Here is a 14,715-nt window from a genome sequence, read left to right as displayed (position 1 = left end):
GCCTAAAAAAAAAAAAAAAAAAGAGGGTTACCTTAGCAAATAGAAGAACAGAAAGATAATCTAGAGGTGGGTGAGCTCTACTTAGCTGAATTAACATGGCTTCCTTGTTGAATAACATTGTTGAATATCTTCCTGCTATGGCTAAGTAAATACACTTTTATTTATTCTCCTATCTTCTATCTTCATATGAGTGTTCCATTCCATTATAATATTTTTTTTGGAAGCAATCCGGGTTAAGTGATTTGCCCAGGATCACACAGCTAGTAAGTGTCTGAGGCTGTATTTGAAGTCAGTTCCTCCTGACTCTAGGGCCAGTGCTCTATCCACAGCACTACCTCGCTGCCCCCATTCCATCGTAATACTGAACCTGAGGTTGACCTAGTCAGCCCTGACCTATGACATTTAGCGATACAAGTTTGGGATTGGAACGTTGTTTTGGAAAACAACAACAACAAAACAACAGCAAGCATTTATTAAACACCCACTATGTGCCACACACTGCTAACTGCTTTAGAGATATTATCTCATTTGATTCTCACAACAATCCTGAGAAGGAGGTGCTATTAGTAACTAGTAAACTGTCTGTGACCATTCAGCATCTAGAGATTAATGTGATTATATTATGTTTCTTTAGGATCTTCATTCTGAATGCATTTGTTGGATTTGTATAATTTGAGCATTAGGAGATGATAGTAATCTCCAACCCCACAATATGTGTTGGTCTTGGCCTTGCAGTCTGCATAATTTAAGGCTTTTCCAAGTTCTTCTAAAAGATCTGCTTAGAACTCACCTTCCAACCAGAAGGGAGGACTGAATTTTGGGAATGAAAAAGTTTTTTACCCCCAGCAAAATAAAGACGAATGCTGAGGAACGAGACCTCCCCTTGCAAGGACCAGATAGATTTATATCTATCTAATGGTTTTCACCCAATTGCTGTCAAGTTTATCTATATGTTATTAGCTATCTGTGATATAAATTTGACACTTAGGAATCAAAAGATATAGGTAAATTTCCCTGAGTAATAGGTGAATTTTGTTAGTTAAAGAGTCTTCTGGACCTTACCATAAAATTTGTATTTGAATGAGGAACAAATGGATTTAAAAAAAAAAAACAAAACCAACTACTCGAGGAACTACATAGGACTTTCCGGTGTGGTATCCGGGAGGCCATTGGAAACAGTGCCATGTAGGATTGGTTGGGACTCTTTGGTACAAAGGGAGGCACTTGAAAAAATAATGCTTAATTTTCTCCAAGAGCCCAGAGACCTTTCCAAAATCAGGGACATGTACAAATATGCTCCAGAACAGGGGGTAGGAAAGAGGCTGCATCAATTTAAAAAGAAATATAGCTTGTAGCTTAAAAAGAATTTTAACTCTTGTTTCTGGGACTTCTAGTGAATAGCTGGCAAGAGACCTCTGAAGAGACCCTGTCCCTAAGCATTTTCCCCATTTGGGGAAAATGGTAGTTTTTTGCTCATAGGCAATAGAACACATATACTGACTATCTTTTTTGCCCTATGTCTCTTTCCCTGAGTATAGATAAGCAATGCTGAACTGGATAGTCCTAGCTTCAAGATGCAAGGAGCATCTGGGTCCTTCAGTAGGGGCATCCTGAATCAGTAGAGGATGACCATTGACAGGAGGAGGAACCCCGCCTCTGACATGGATGGCCAGAACTCCTTGGAATTTCCCAAGCTATCTTATGATGCCATTCCTGACTTCATCAATGATGCCTATAGCTCCAGTGCTCTCCTTAGAGACAGAGGGGTACCAAACTAGAATTACATCTATCTATTCCCTTAAATATTATTAGATTAGGGGACAGGTTCAATCTAAATTATGATTACTGTTTCTCATTACCGGGGCAACGCACACCCCCTAAGCCCTATATCCAAGATGATCTCTTTTCCACCAAATACCAAAGAAACCCATTTATCCAAATCACAAAATGGAAATCAGAGAAGGCAGATATAGAAGAATAGATACCAGATAATACAGAGTGAAGGAGCTCTCCCATTGGGAAGGAGGTAACTCAGCTCAGCCAAAAGAGGTTGTCCTGGATCTCACCCAAGGAGAAACTCCCCCAAAACTCTAGAGTAACAAGCTGGGAATAGGGACATTGTCTTTCCAGAGTCTTTTCCTTCAACAACCTGAAGTGAGATTGGCTTCTTTTATTTTCCTTCTTGAAGCTGGAAGCCAGAAGTGCTTGAATCCACCAAAGCTTGAAGAGTCCTAAAGAAGACTTAAAGAAAGCACCAACTCTGCCCCACTCTTCATGCAGGGCAGAACATTCAACTCCACCAATGAGGAGAGAGTCCCACTACAATCCAATGAGACTTGGAGCAGGAATTAAGTTATAAAGGTTTTAAATTTTCTCTTGGTTTTTAATTGGGGGTGGGGGGAAAGGGGAGAAAAGGGGACATTAAAACATTGTTTTAAAAGCAGTATGGGGCAGCTAGGTGGCGCAGTGGATAACCTTGGAGTCAGGAGGACCTAAGTTCAAATCCAGCCTCAGACACTTGACACTTACTAGCTGTGTGACCATGGGCGAGTCACTTAACCCTGACTGCCTTACCAAAAAAAAAAAAAAATTAAAAAAAAAAGCAGTACAGAAGGAGGTTCAGAAAGAAGCACAGATAACCAGGACAATTTTGAAAGTAATATGTGGAGTATATTATACTTTTTTTTAAAAAGCAAGTAATATTAAATGGGCATTTATGATTTTATATACAATTTTATTTTTGTATTCTGTTTATGTGGCATTTTTTGTATTTAAGATTAAAAAAAATTTAAAAAGAAGAGAAAGAGTTAACTGGGGGAAAAATCTTTCCAGCAAATTTCTCTGATAAGGATCTGATATCTAAGATATACAGTGAATTGATACAAATAAATGAATACTTGTTTTGCTTGACTCACACAGAGAAGTATAGGTACTGGTTCTGTATCTTTAAGAGCCAAACCTGCAAAAAAAAAAAGCAGTTTGTACTGGCAGTTTTGAAATCACTGTTGATAAATGTCTTGCTGTGAGTTGCTTCTCCCCATGATGTCAGGGAGAGAATGTGTTTTTTTAAATTTTTGATCTATAAGGATATATGGGATAACCTATGGAGAGAAACTTAAAAAAAGATAGCTTGAAATGATCTAAGACAATTCCAAAAGACTCATGAGGGAAAATGCTATCCATATCTAGAGAAAGAACTATGGAGTCTGAATGCAGATCCAAGCATACTATTTTCTCTTTTCTCTCTCTCTTTTTTTTTTTTGTTTCTTTTTCTTTGTTGTGGTTTTTCCCTTTGGTTCTGATTCATCTTTACAAGATGACTAATGTGGAAATATGTTTAATATGATTGTGCACGTATAGTCTATATCAGATTGCAAGACATCTAGCGGAGGGGGAGAGGAAGAAGGGGGAAAATTTAAAACTCAAAATCTTATAAAAGTGAATGTTAAAAACTAAAAATAAATAAATTTTTTAAAAAACAAATGCTAGCTTGAAATCATTAACATTTCTACATATTGCCAACAAAGTCCATGGAAAGAGAAATTCTATTTAAAATGATTGCAAACAATATTCAATACACTGAGAGTCTACCTGTCAAGACAAACCCAGGAACTATACAAACACAGTTACAAAACACTTTCCACATAAATAAAGACAGATTTAAACAACTGAAGAAATATTGCTTATGGGTAGGCTGGGCCAATATAATAAAAATGACAATACTGCCTAAATTAATTTACCCTTTCAGTGCTATACCAATCAAACTACCAAGCCACTGTTTTATAAAGCTAGAAAAAATAATAACAAAATTCATCTGGAAGAACAAAAAGTCAAGAATATGAAGGGAATCAATGAAAAAAATAGGAAGGAAAGAGATCTATCAGTACTAGATTTTTTAATTATATTACAAAGTGGTCATTATCAAAACAATTTGTTCCTAGGTTTCACCCAAGGGGAAGTTCCCTGAAGTCTCTAGCATAGCAAGCTGGAGACAGGGGCATGATGGAGACTGCCAGCTCCTCTTATGCTGGCTTCTTTTCTTTCAGCCACCTTAAGTTGGGTTGGCATTTTTCATCTTCTCTTTTGAAGCCAGAAATACCTGAAGTGACTGAAGAGTCAAAGATACTTGAAGAGACTCAAAGAAAGCTCAATGAAGATTGAAGAGATCAAACTTCTCTCTCAAACTTGCCAACTCCACCCTATCCCTCACATGGGCATGGGTCATTGATTTCCATCATTAAGGAGAAAGTCCCATACCAATGAGCTGTGAGACTGAGGTTACACACAATCATCCCCTCCCCTTCCCCATTTCCAGCAGAAGGAAGGAGAGGAGGAAGGAAAGAGGCCTTGGCTTCGCCGGCCAATTGATCATCTTGTGAAGCAGAGGAGTGGGCAGAGGGAGGAAAGGAAGGTTCAGCCTTCCTTTCAGAAGTACCCCTAGAACACACTGGTGGTGGAGATGGTGCGAGACAAGCTCTAGGGACCTGATTCATCAGTGGGAGGAATCGGGAAAAAGATCCTCAAAGTTTATATGGGCTACATATAGGACGAGTCTGGGATAAAATTGGGCCCTTTACATTTGTGGAGAGATTCTCCACCAGAAGTTTCTTATTCTCTACTCTAGAGGCACTAGAAAAAAAAACTGATAATTTTTTTTCTCTTATTTTAAACTGAAATTCTTCAGCAGTCAGTTTTTCTGATGTATTTCCTAAGTGAGGCTAATTTTTTTTTCGATACGGATTTTGCAGGCTTTTATATCTGATTTTTTTTTTCAATCAGAGTAGTGAGGTTTTATTATAACACCAGTACGGCAAGTGAGATTCCTAACTACTGATTTTTTTCCCAGTACTCTTTTTTTTATTTAATTAATAACTGATTTTTAAAAAATGTTTAAGTAGCGATACCTGCTGTAACACTGAATTCTCTTCGCAATGATATTGAAGCTAATATAAGAAATATGGAGTTTACATTCCTAAAAATATTAGTGCCTATCAGTTTTGCCCAGAGCATACTATGATAGTTCATAAATATTCATATTTTTCTTTTTTTTTTTAACTTTAAGTAGACCTAGAATTCTTGCCTTATTTATGATATGGGTCCAGAAATTCTCTGAGATCTTTTTGAATTGTAGGTCCACAGAATACAGTTTTCCTGTTCTCAGAACCACCAAATTGTTTGGTACTTAACTGATTTTGTTTTTAATTAAATCTGCTTGTACTGGTATTGGGTTAATTTGGAATTCCAGTAGAGTGTCCTTGAACTGTCAAGGATCCACTGGGAGGAATTTCAGATGCCCTTTGAAATAGAGACTCAGAAGAAATTTACTTTTCCTGAACTTTTGATGGGATTACTTATACTATAGGGATCCCTAGATGAAATTTGGTATGCCTTGTGTAGAAAAGAATTCTCATGGACAGCTAGATGGCATAGAGAATATAGAGCCAGCCCTGGAGTCAGGAGGACTTGATTTCAAATCTGGCCTCAGACACATAACTCACTAGCTGTGTGACCAGGGGCAAGTCACTTAACCCCACTTGCCTAGCCAAAAAAAAGAAAAGAAAAGAACATTCAGAAAATTTTGTCCAAACCCCAATTAGGATGTCCCCATCCACTGAGGATAGGGTTTTTGTTTTTGTTTTTTTAAACTCCGGACAATTTGGTTTCTCACTTAAGAGTGAGAAGCTGACTTAAAAAAGTCAACCAAAGTTCCCTATTCCTTATGGGGAGAGCCCCAAATGCTCAGGTAATTCTGTACTGGAACAGGCTTTTCTTCCAAGACAGAAGGCTTGATTTTCTTTTCCTATGTTCTCCTTTATTGTTTTTGGATTATGGAAAGTCCATTTTGAAAGCAACAAATAGGTAGTTGCCGATTAAGACTTTGTAAAAATGATGTCTGTTTAATTGTGCTACCATATATTTGGAAATATGGCAGAATATGAATTACTGAGTTTGATTATAGTTGCATGATGGGGCCATCTCCAGTCGTCCTGATCTATATCTCTCCACTAGACCCAGATGGCTATGGAGGAGAAAGTGAGGCTGGTGACCTTGCACAGCCCTCCCTCTCTCAAATCAAAGTCAATTGCAGGTCATGTCATCAACTCCTCGATGTCATGATCCTCTTCAAGAAGGAAAGACAAACACAACCTGTGAGTAGTCGAAGCTGCCTGAATGGTAACACCCCCTGGCCAGTTCCAGGTGGGCAATTCAGCTCACCGTCTCTTCTCTCCTCTCCTCTCCTTGCCTCTTTCTTTCCCTCTGCCTCTGCCTTTGCCTCTCCTCCGCTGTCCCCTTATCTGGGGTGTTCTGCCCAAAGGAAGGTAATTTTGATGGCTGAAAGCTGCCTACTTAATTTGGGGTACTGGCTGGATTTTTCTCTCAACCACCAAGCCTTAAACCCAATTCACTCTGGAGCCCATAGATTGGACAACAATAGGTTCCTGACCAAGTACCACTTAATGGTTATTTTTTGGGCCCTCCTTGCTCAGAGTGAATGTAAATAGGAACTATCTCTCTTTTGGCGAGCAACCCTGAGGGTCTTCCCCCTCCAGTTTGATTTTTTTTTTCCCATTGATTTGATTAAAGGGGCCATCCCCTGACTCACTCTTTAAACAGACCTATTCACTGAATGGGGGCGTTGCCTCACTCAAAGTGAGAATTTGAGAACACTTTAGCTTAAAAAGGCCAAGGTTCCCCACTGCATCCAGGGCCATAGTCGTCCTCATCTGTATCTCACCACTGGACCCAGATGGCTCTGGAGGAGAAAGTGAGGCTGGTGACCTTGCACAACCCTCTCTCACTCAAATCAAAATCAATTGCAAGTGGTGTCATCAACTCCTTCCTCCTACCCCCCACCCCAGATGTCATGGTCCTCTTGGAGAACGAAGGACAAACACAACCTGTGAGTTGCATGAATACTCTTTAGTACAAGACACTGGGGAAGGTATTCAAAATGGAAATGAAAAATTTCCCTAAGTCACTAAAGAGTCATCCAGGATTTGACCTTTGACAACATACTCAAGTAGATTTGATGAGGACAGTAAATATTAAAACTGAGAAGAGGGAGTAAGGATGGGGTTGAGACTATTCCACTCCATTTTAATCTGATATCTTAATAAAAATGGAGCCCTTTCTCGGTCTCTCACTCACCCCACCCCCACTTACACTCCACATATTTTATAATGTATATAATTGTTTGCATATTGTCTCTCACATTAGAGTGTGAGTTGAGGGAGGAGATCCCATTTTTCCCTTTTTTTATATCTTCAGCACATAGCACTGTACTTAGCACATAGTACGCACTTAATAATTGGGCAGCTGTAATTGAGTACTGAGCCTGGAGTCAGAAAGACCTGAGTTCAAATGTCACCTCAGACACTTACTAGCTATGTAACCCAGGGCAAGTCACTTAAACCTGTTTCCCTCAGTTTCCTTATCTGTAAAATGAGCTGGAGAAGGAAATGGCAACACTCCAATATCTATGCCAAGAAAAACCCCAATGAGGTCACACAGAGTCAGAAAGGACTGAACAACAACAATGCACTTAATTAATAAGTGCTTGTTGACCAAAGTGGGATAGGATAATTGATTGATTAACTCACACCTTTATTGTTCACTCTAAGAAATAGTGCATAATGATCCCTATTACCTACATTTTGTCAAATATAAGATGAAATAAACTTAATTTACAAGTTTTAGTTATATTTTTCAAGATAAAGTTTTACTCAAACCCTTTTCTACTATATTTGTATATATTTTATTTATATAACTTATATTTATATTTTTATTTATATACTTTTTATATATTTACTGTGAGATACTGTTCTCTATTTTAAATTGGATTTACTTCAAGTCACCTCTTCCCACTACCAATTTTTCTCAGACAGGACCTCTAGCATCTGTGTTTTGTGTTTTTAAAAGGCTACTCTTTATTTTTTCTTTTTTTTATTAATTTATTTTGATTTATCAACAATCACTTCCATATGCTTTTGAGTTTAAATTTTTTCTCCCCCTTCCTCCCCACTACCTTCCCCAAGATGGTGCACAATCTAATATAGGCTATACATATATATTACTATTAAACATATTTTCACATCAGTGATGTTGTAAGTAAGAATTAGAACCAACAGGAGGAACCACCAGAAAGAGGAAACAAAACTCAACAGAAGGAAAAAAAATAGCAAATAGTATGCTTTGATCTGCATTCAAACTCCATAGTTTTTTCTTTGGATGCGGACAGCATTTTCCATCATGAGGCCTTTGGAGATGTCTTAGATCAAAAGGCTACTCTTTGAAAAAAACCAAAAAACCCAGAATACTTACTTTCATAAATGTTTTGTTCTCTTAAGAAGAATATATTTTATTCAAATCCGGCCTCAGACAAATAATACTTACTAGCTGTGTGACCCTGGACAAGTCACTTAACCCCATTGCCTAACCAAATAGAAAAATATATTTTAACTGTCACTGCATCTAGGGTTTGCACACATACAGAGAAATTTATATAGTAATATAAAGCAAATAATTGCACTTTCTCCTGGGGAAAAAGACAATCCATATTTATAATTCATAAATGTTAAGTTTTATTACATCTACCAATTAGTACAAAATGGTAATAAACAGAACTCTGACCAAAAAGTAGATTAATCATAACAAAAATAAATCTGGTTAGATTAACTATTACAACAGGAGTATGCAACCTGTCAAAACTAGAATGACAAACTTCTGACATGTTTTTCTGGAATGGAGAACCAGGCTGAATTTTAAAAGTTTGATACCCCCCAATATTGCCCATATACGTTCTCCTAATTAGAGCTCTTTTTGGATGCAAATAATCCACAGAAGGTTAGAGACATCCATCATTCATATGATAGTACGAATTACATTAGAACCAGAAAATGTTGAGTCAGAAAGGACCTTAGGAATCTACTACAAACCCTTAATCTTATCAAAGAGATATTATGGGACTTGACCAAGGTCTTGTAGTTTGTTAGTGACAAAGCCAGAAATTAAACCCAGCTTTTCTGATTCTGAGGTCAGCCATTCTCTGCACTACTCTATACTGTCTTCTCAATCACATTGCTTTCCTCTCAGTTCTCAACTGAGCTGAGTACTACTGAATGATTAGGGATTTTGATTTGGGAATGGAGAAAAGGGGAGGATATAGGGATCATTTTGGAACCTAGGCAAATGGAGGAGAAGCTAGGCCTGGGTATGACATCATAATTGGTATGGGTATTTGGGCAGCCAAAGAGCCCTATAAAGAATTATGGATAAAAAAAAAGTAAGTAATTGAAGAGGGTGTGGGGGGAAAGTGTTTATTTTAACTGGGGCCCAAGATCTCCAAATTGTACAATCCCTAAATTTCTGTTTGGTTTCAAGTTTCCTTGCCTCCTCAATTAGACTGTAGACTTCTTGAGTTCCATGGCTCTGTATCCTTCGACAATTAATAAAGTGGTTTTGCACACAGGATCTATATTACCATAAAACAGCACTTCAGAGACTTTAAATCCTAGCTATAAAGACAGTCCCCTCACCCCTTTGGGCCTCAGTTTCTCAAATGAAGAATTTGGAGTAGATCCTCTGTTAGATTCCTGCAGCTTTAATACTATCCTATGGAGATATTTTTTTGTTAGCTAGTTGATTTTCATTGTGTACTTAAGTGCCCTCTACTGTTCAGAATGAAAATAACTTTAAATGGAGTAAACAGAGGCAAGAATATCAAAGTTCTGCATCAAAATGCATTTTATTTTATTTTCTTTAATTTTCTTGCAGTAACCATCAAACAAGTGTTTCTTTTTCAAAATAGTTTTTAAAGTTTTGGTCATAATTAATAAAGCTCTAATGCAGTGTTAGAAAATCCAGCACTTCATTTATTTTTTGAAAGTGAAATGAAGTGCAACTATTGATAGAAACAAAATAATTAACTGTTTATTATTTATTCTTATTGTTAATGAATCATGTGAAATTACTTCGATATTTCAAAGGGTCTGTAATGTCACTGATATGGGTACTCCCTTTAATATTGCAACACAAAACAGATCCATGTCTTTTCATCCTGTGTGACTTTTTAAAGTGTTTTTGTTGATATCTTTTGTTTTATGTCACCTACTCTTGTGTGATTCTTGTCCATGTAAGTACTACAAAGTATTAATCCAACACATTGGGGCCTTTCTATAGAACCAAACACATATCAAATGAGCACACAAGCCACGTATCTGTTGTCTAACCCTCATTCTTGCTAGGAATGTAAGTGGGAATTCCTAATTCATTTCCTGAATAAATTTATTTCAGCTGGGGGTTTAAGGCATAATGGCTCCTTTGCTGGAGATGGAGGTCATGAGTTGAGGAGGTCATAAAATGAGGATGTTGAGAGAAGGCAAAAGTTGAGATAGCAAAAATGGAAACGTGAAAGGTTCCAGCCAAAACGAGATCCTTCATAAAGACTCTCTAGGAACAATGAAGGAGAGCTCCAGAGGACACAAAGATTAAGCACTAAAAAAAAAAAACTTCAAATAACTCCTCCATTCTATCCAGGACCCCACCAGAAGTCAAAGTGATCTCTGGCTGGGTCTTTCCAGTGGCGGCCTAGACTAGGGAAGAAATAAAAATCCCTGGGTTTCCCAGTGTATGACAGGACCACAGTCAAGGTCACCATGAGGAAAGCTGAGAGCCATTATATATCCAGAGCATACCAGGAGGTGACCTCAGTGCCTGTGAAGTGGTTTTCCCCTAGGAATTTTGAAAGCTTGAAGCTCAACTGACAAAGAACAGGCCTAAAACTTGTAAGACCAACAAGGATCCTGGCCCCTGAGAGGCAAGCCAGGGTTTTATTGCCCTGCTAAAGCACAAGCCTGGGTACTGCATGGCTGGGGGTCCTTGCAAAAGGAAGACAAGACTGAGGGGAAAAAAGAGAGAAAAAAGGAGAAAGGCTGCTATTAATCTGCTAGAACCTGTTGGTAGAAGCCTGTATCTGGCTTTCTGGGAGACAGACCTGGAAGGGGAAAAAGCTTGTAAGCAGCCTTCTAGGATACAAACCTGAAGCCTGGAGTCTGTGCTCCCTGGCAGGGCTAGTCTAAGAACTAACCAAAAAGTCCTGACCCTCTGGACTTTCTCCAACGAGCAGCCTTCTTACTTTACTCCCCTTCCTCTAATTGGTTGATTCTTCCTAGAGCTTCAATATTCATCTTTGGGTCCCACTCCTGACTCCCTACCAGGAATGAGGAACCTGCGGCCTGGAGGCTGTGTGGCCCTCTAGGTCCTCAAATGTGGCCCTTTGACAAAATCCAAACTTTATAGAACAAATCCCCTTAATAAAAGGATTTGTTCTATAAAACTCAGACTCAGTCAAAAGGCCTCACCTGAGGACCTGGAAGGCCACATGTGGCAGGCCTTGAGGCCAAGGTTCCCTACCCCAGTGTTCAGATGTTCTCTACCATGACCCTGAATGGTCCTTTCCCCCTCCACTTTTTAAGCTTCCTTTTACATATCGTCTTTCCCACATTAGAATGTAAACTTTCTGAAGACAGGGACCTTGATTCTTTCTTTTCTCTATTTGTATCCCCAGTACTTAACATAGTGCTTTATTCATAGCATGCACTTTTAAAAGTGCTTGCTTATTTGTTGACCAAGGCCAGTGTTATCTCCTGGTATCAGGACTGAAGAAAACTATGGCAATGCCCCAGGGACCCAGAAGTTTCAGATCTGAAGCTAGGCCTGAAGAAGGAAACAAAGCTGGTTCCAGACAATTTTCTAACCAGAAACTATAATAGGAGAAGCATGACAAAGACCTAGAAAGAGACCTCATCCAGAATAAGAGCAGGACAGTAACTGCAGCAAGAATAAGGCTTAGCTCTGATACAGGGGAGTGCCACTTTGGTACCACATTAGAAGATAGCAAGTAGGCCTAACCATTCCATCCAACACTTCATGAAAGAGCCTGGAGCTGACAAAGTCTTAAAATGCAGAATCTAAGGCCAAAGATTAGTAAACACAAGACAGTTCCTTACACGAAGAGGAAATATTCTAGGTTAAGAAATTGTCACTATAACAACTCAAAAGAAGAAAACACTAGAATAATTAAAAGTAGAACCACAGGAAAAAAACCAACAATGATAAGAGATTGATTATAAGAGATAAATAATGAAACTAGAACATTTGGAAAGAGAATAAACAGATAAGAATAGATAGTGTAATGCCTTACCAAGTAAGGGACAACCTAAAAAAAATGAATTGAACAGAACTCAATGATTCAATGAGGTAATAAATATGAATAAAACCAAAAGACTGAGAAATTAGAGCATATGAAACATCTGCTCACAAAAACAAGTGAACTGGAAAACAGGAAAAGAAAAGATAATTCAGGAATCGTTGAGCAGGGCACAGTGATGCACACCTGTAACTCCTGCTATTAAGGAAACTGGGACTGGCTGATCAGTCGAGTTTGGGAGTTCCAAGCTTCAGTAGGGCTAAAAGCTGTTTGGGGGTCTGCAATAAGTCCCACACTGATGTTGCAAGCCCCTGAAGCCATCAAGCTACCTAAGAAGGGATGAACTGAGCCAGATCAGATATTGGAGCAGGTCAAGGCTTCTGTGACAGTCAGCAGGAGGCTTGGGCCTGTGGGTGGCTCTTTGTACTTCCCGTGTGAATGAGTGGGTGAGATAGGGAGACCTAGTCTTAAAAGAAAAAAATCACTGGTCTTCCTGAAAATGATTACCAAACAAAAACCAAAAAAAACCCCTACATTTTAAAAAATCAAAAGGGCTGTAGCAAGGGGCTGTGCAAGCAGCAGTTTCCCCAGCTTTCAGCCCTCTCTCACCGGCTTTCTTTCTCCAAGTCCAACACCTTCACACTCTGTAACCATGACGGAACAGGCCAACCCCCTCGCCAAGGACTTCCTGGCTGGTGGCATCGCTGCTGCTGTCTCCAAGACTGCAATGGCCCCCTATTACAGGTGCAGCACGCAAGTAAGCAAATTGCTGCAGATAAGCGGTACCAAGGCATCACGGATTGTATAGCCCGAATTCCAAAGGAATAAGGGGTGCTTTCCTTCTGGAAGAGTAACTTAGGAAATGTCATCAGATATTTCCCCACTCAGGCCCCTAACTTGGCCTTTAAGGATAAGGATAAGCAGGTGTTTTGGGGAGTATTTTAGAGGTATTTTGCTGGCAACCTTGCTTCTGGTGGTGTAGCTGGAGCCACTTCTCTCTGTTTTGTCTACCCCTTGGATTTTGTGAGAAGCGCTCGGCAGCTGATGTTGGGAAATCTAGCACTGAGAGAGAATTCAAAGGCCTGGGAGACTGCCTTGTGAAAATCACCAAGTCTGATGGAATTCATGGCTTGTATCAAGGTTTCAATGTCTCAGTGCAGGGTATCATTATCTATAGAGCAGCTCACTTTGGAATCTATGATACAGCAAAAGGTATGCTCCCAGATCCGAAGAACACTCCCATTGTGATAAGTTGGATGATTGCGCAAACAGTGACTGCTGTAGTAGGTGTGGACTGCTATCCCTCTGATACAGTAAGGTGGGTGAATGATGATGTAGTCTGGGTGCAAAGGAACTGATATCACGCACACTGGGACAATTGACTATTAGAGGAAGATTGCTAAAGATGAGCATGGCAAAGCTTTCTTCAAGGGTGCCTGGTCCAATGTTTTTAGAGGCATGGGCGGAGCTTTCATGCTTGTTCTGTATGATGAATTGAAGAAAGTAATCTAAGTACATCCTAACTAAAAAAAGGAACCAGTGAATACAGATCACATAGAATACTTAACCATACTTAGCATTTTGGACCATTGACCTTCAAGAAATTCCTGTTGTCTTTTTATCCAGGCCAGATTATGTTTGTAGGGGAGCGAGGAAAAGCTCTTAAAAAAAAGGAACTCGTTTACCGTGATCCATTATTCACCAGTGGAACTGATGATAATTCAGAATACTGATAATATTGGTTTTGGGGAAAATAACAGTTACTGTGGGTTCAAGGAGGCAGATCAATTTAGACTACCTAGTTTAAATGTTTTTTTGTAGGACCATAAATTTGTGTTTAAGTATTTATTTATTTTTAAATCATGTCTCCCATTTGTTCTTAAGCACTATATATACTATTTTGCACAGCTAACTATTTGGCAGTTATGATGATCTGTGTTGGGCATTCTGCTGTAAAACAATAAATACAGAGAAGACTCAAAAAAAAAAAGAAATCAAAAGGAAAACTGCACAGAACTAATTAAAACCAGTGGACTAAATAGAGATAGAATATATAAACCAAACCCTAAAGAAAACTCCAAATTTACCACATCCAGAAATGTCATAAACAAAACCTACAGCTTCCTGGTTAAAAAATATATGCTACAAAAACCAAGAGAACACTGTAGACAGTAACAGCAATATTGTACAATGATCAACTGTGAATGACAGCTATTCTCAGCGATAAAATGATTCAAGACAATTTTTTTTTCTAATTTATTTATTTTTACTTTTCAACATTCACTTTTATAGGATTTTAAGTTTTAAAAATTTCCCCCTCCCTCCTCTTAACCCTCCCCAAGATGGCAAGCAATCTGATACAGGCTATACATGTACAATCATATTAAACATATTTCCACATTACTCATGTTGTGAAAGAGAAATCAGAGCAAAAGGGAAAAACCATGAGAAAGAAAAAAAAACAAAAGAGAAAACAGTATACTTCAATTTGCATCCATATTTTATAA

The 14,715-nt window shown here is 38.6% G+C and overlaps 1 pseudogene; it reads left to right on the top strand.

Annotated features, from left to right (window-relative positions):
* The first annotated feature begins 12,860 nt into the window (after nucleotides 1-12,860).
* LOC114052862 lies at nucleotides 12,861-13,720 on the top strand (annotated as a pseudogene).
* The last annotated feature ends 995 nt before the right edge of the window (nucleotides 13,721-14,715 follow it).

The sequence above is a fragment of the Vombatus ursinus genome, unplaced genomic scaffold (assembly GCF_900497805.2).
Source record: "Vombatus ursinus unplaced genomic scaffold, bare-nosed wombat genome assembly UNPS02014809.1, whole genome shotgun sequence".
NCBI lineage: Eukaryota > Metazoa > Chordata > Mammalia > Diprotodontia > Vombatidae > Vombatus > Vombatus ursinus.
The sequence above is the reverse complement of the archived record's forward strand: the minus strand, read 5'-3'. Positions and strand labels throughout refer to the sequence as shown.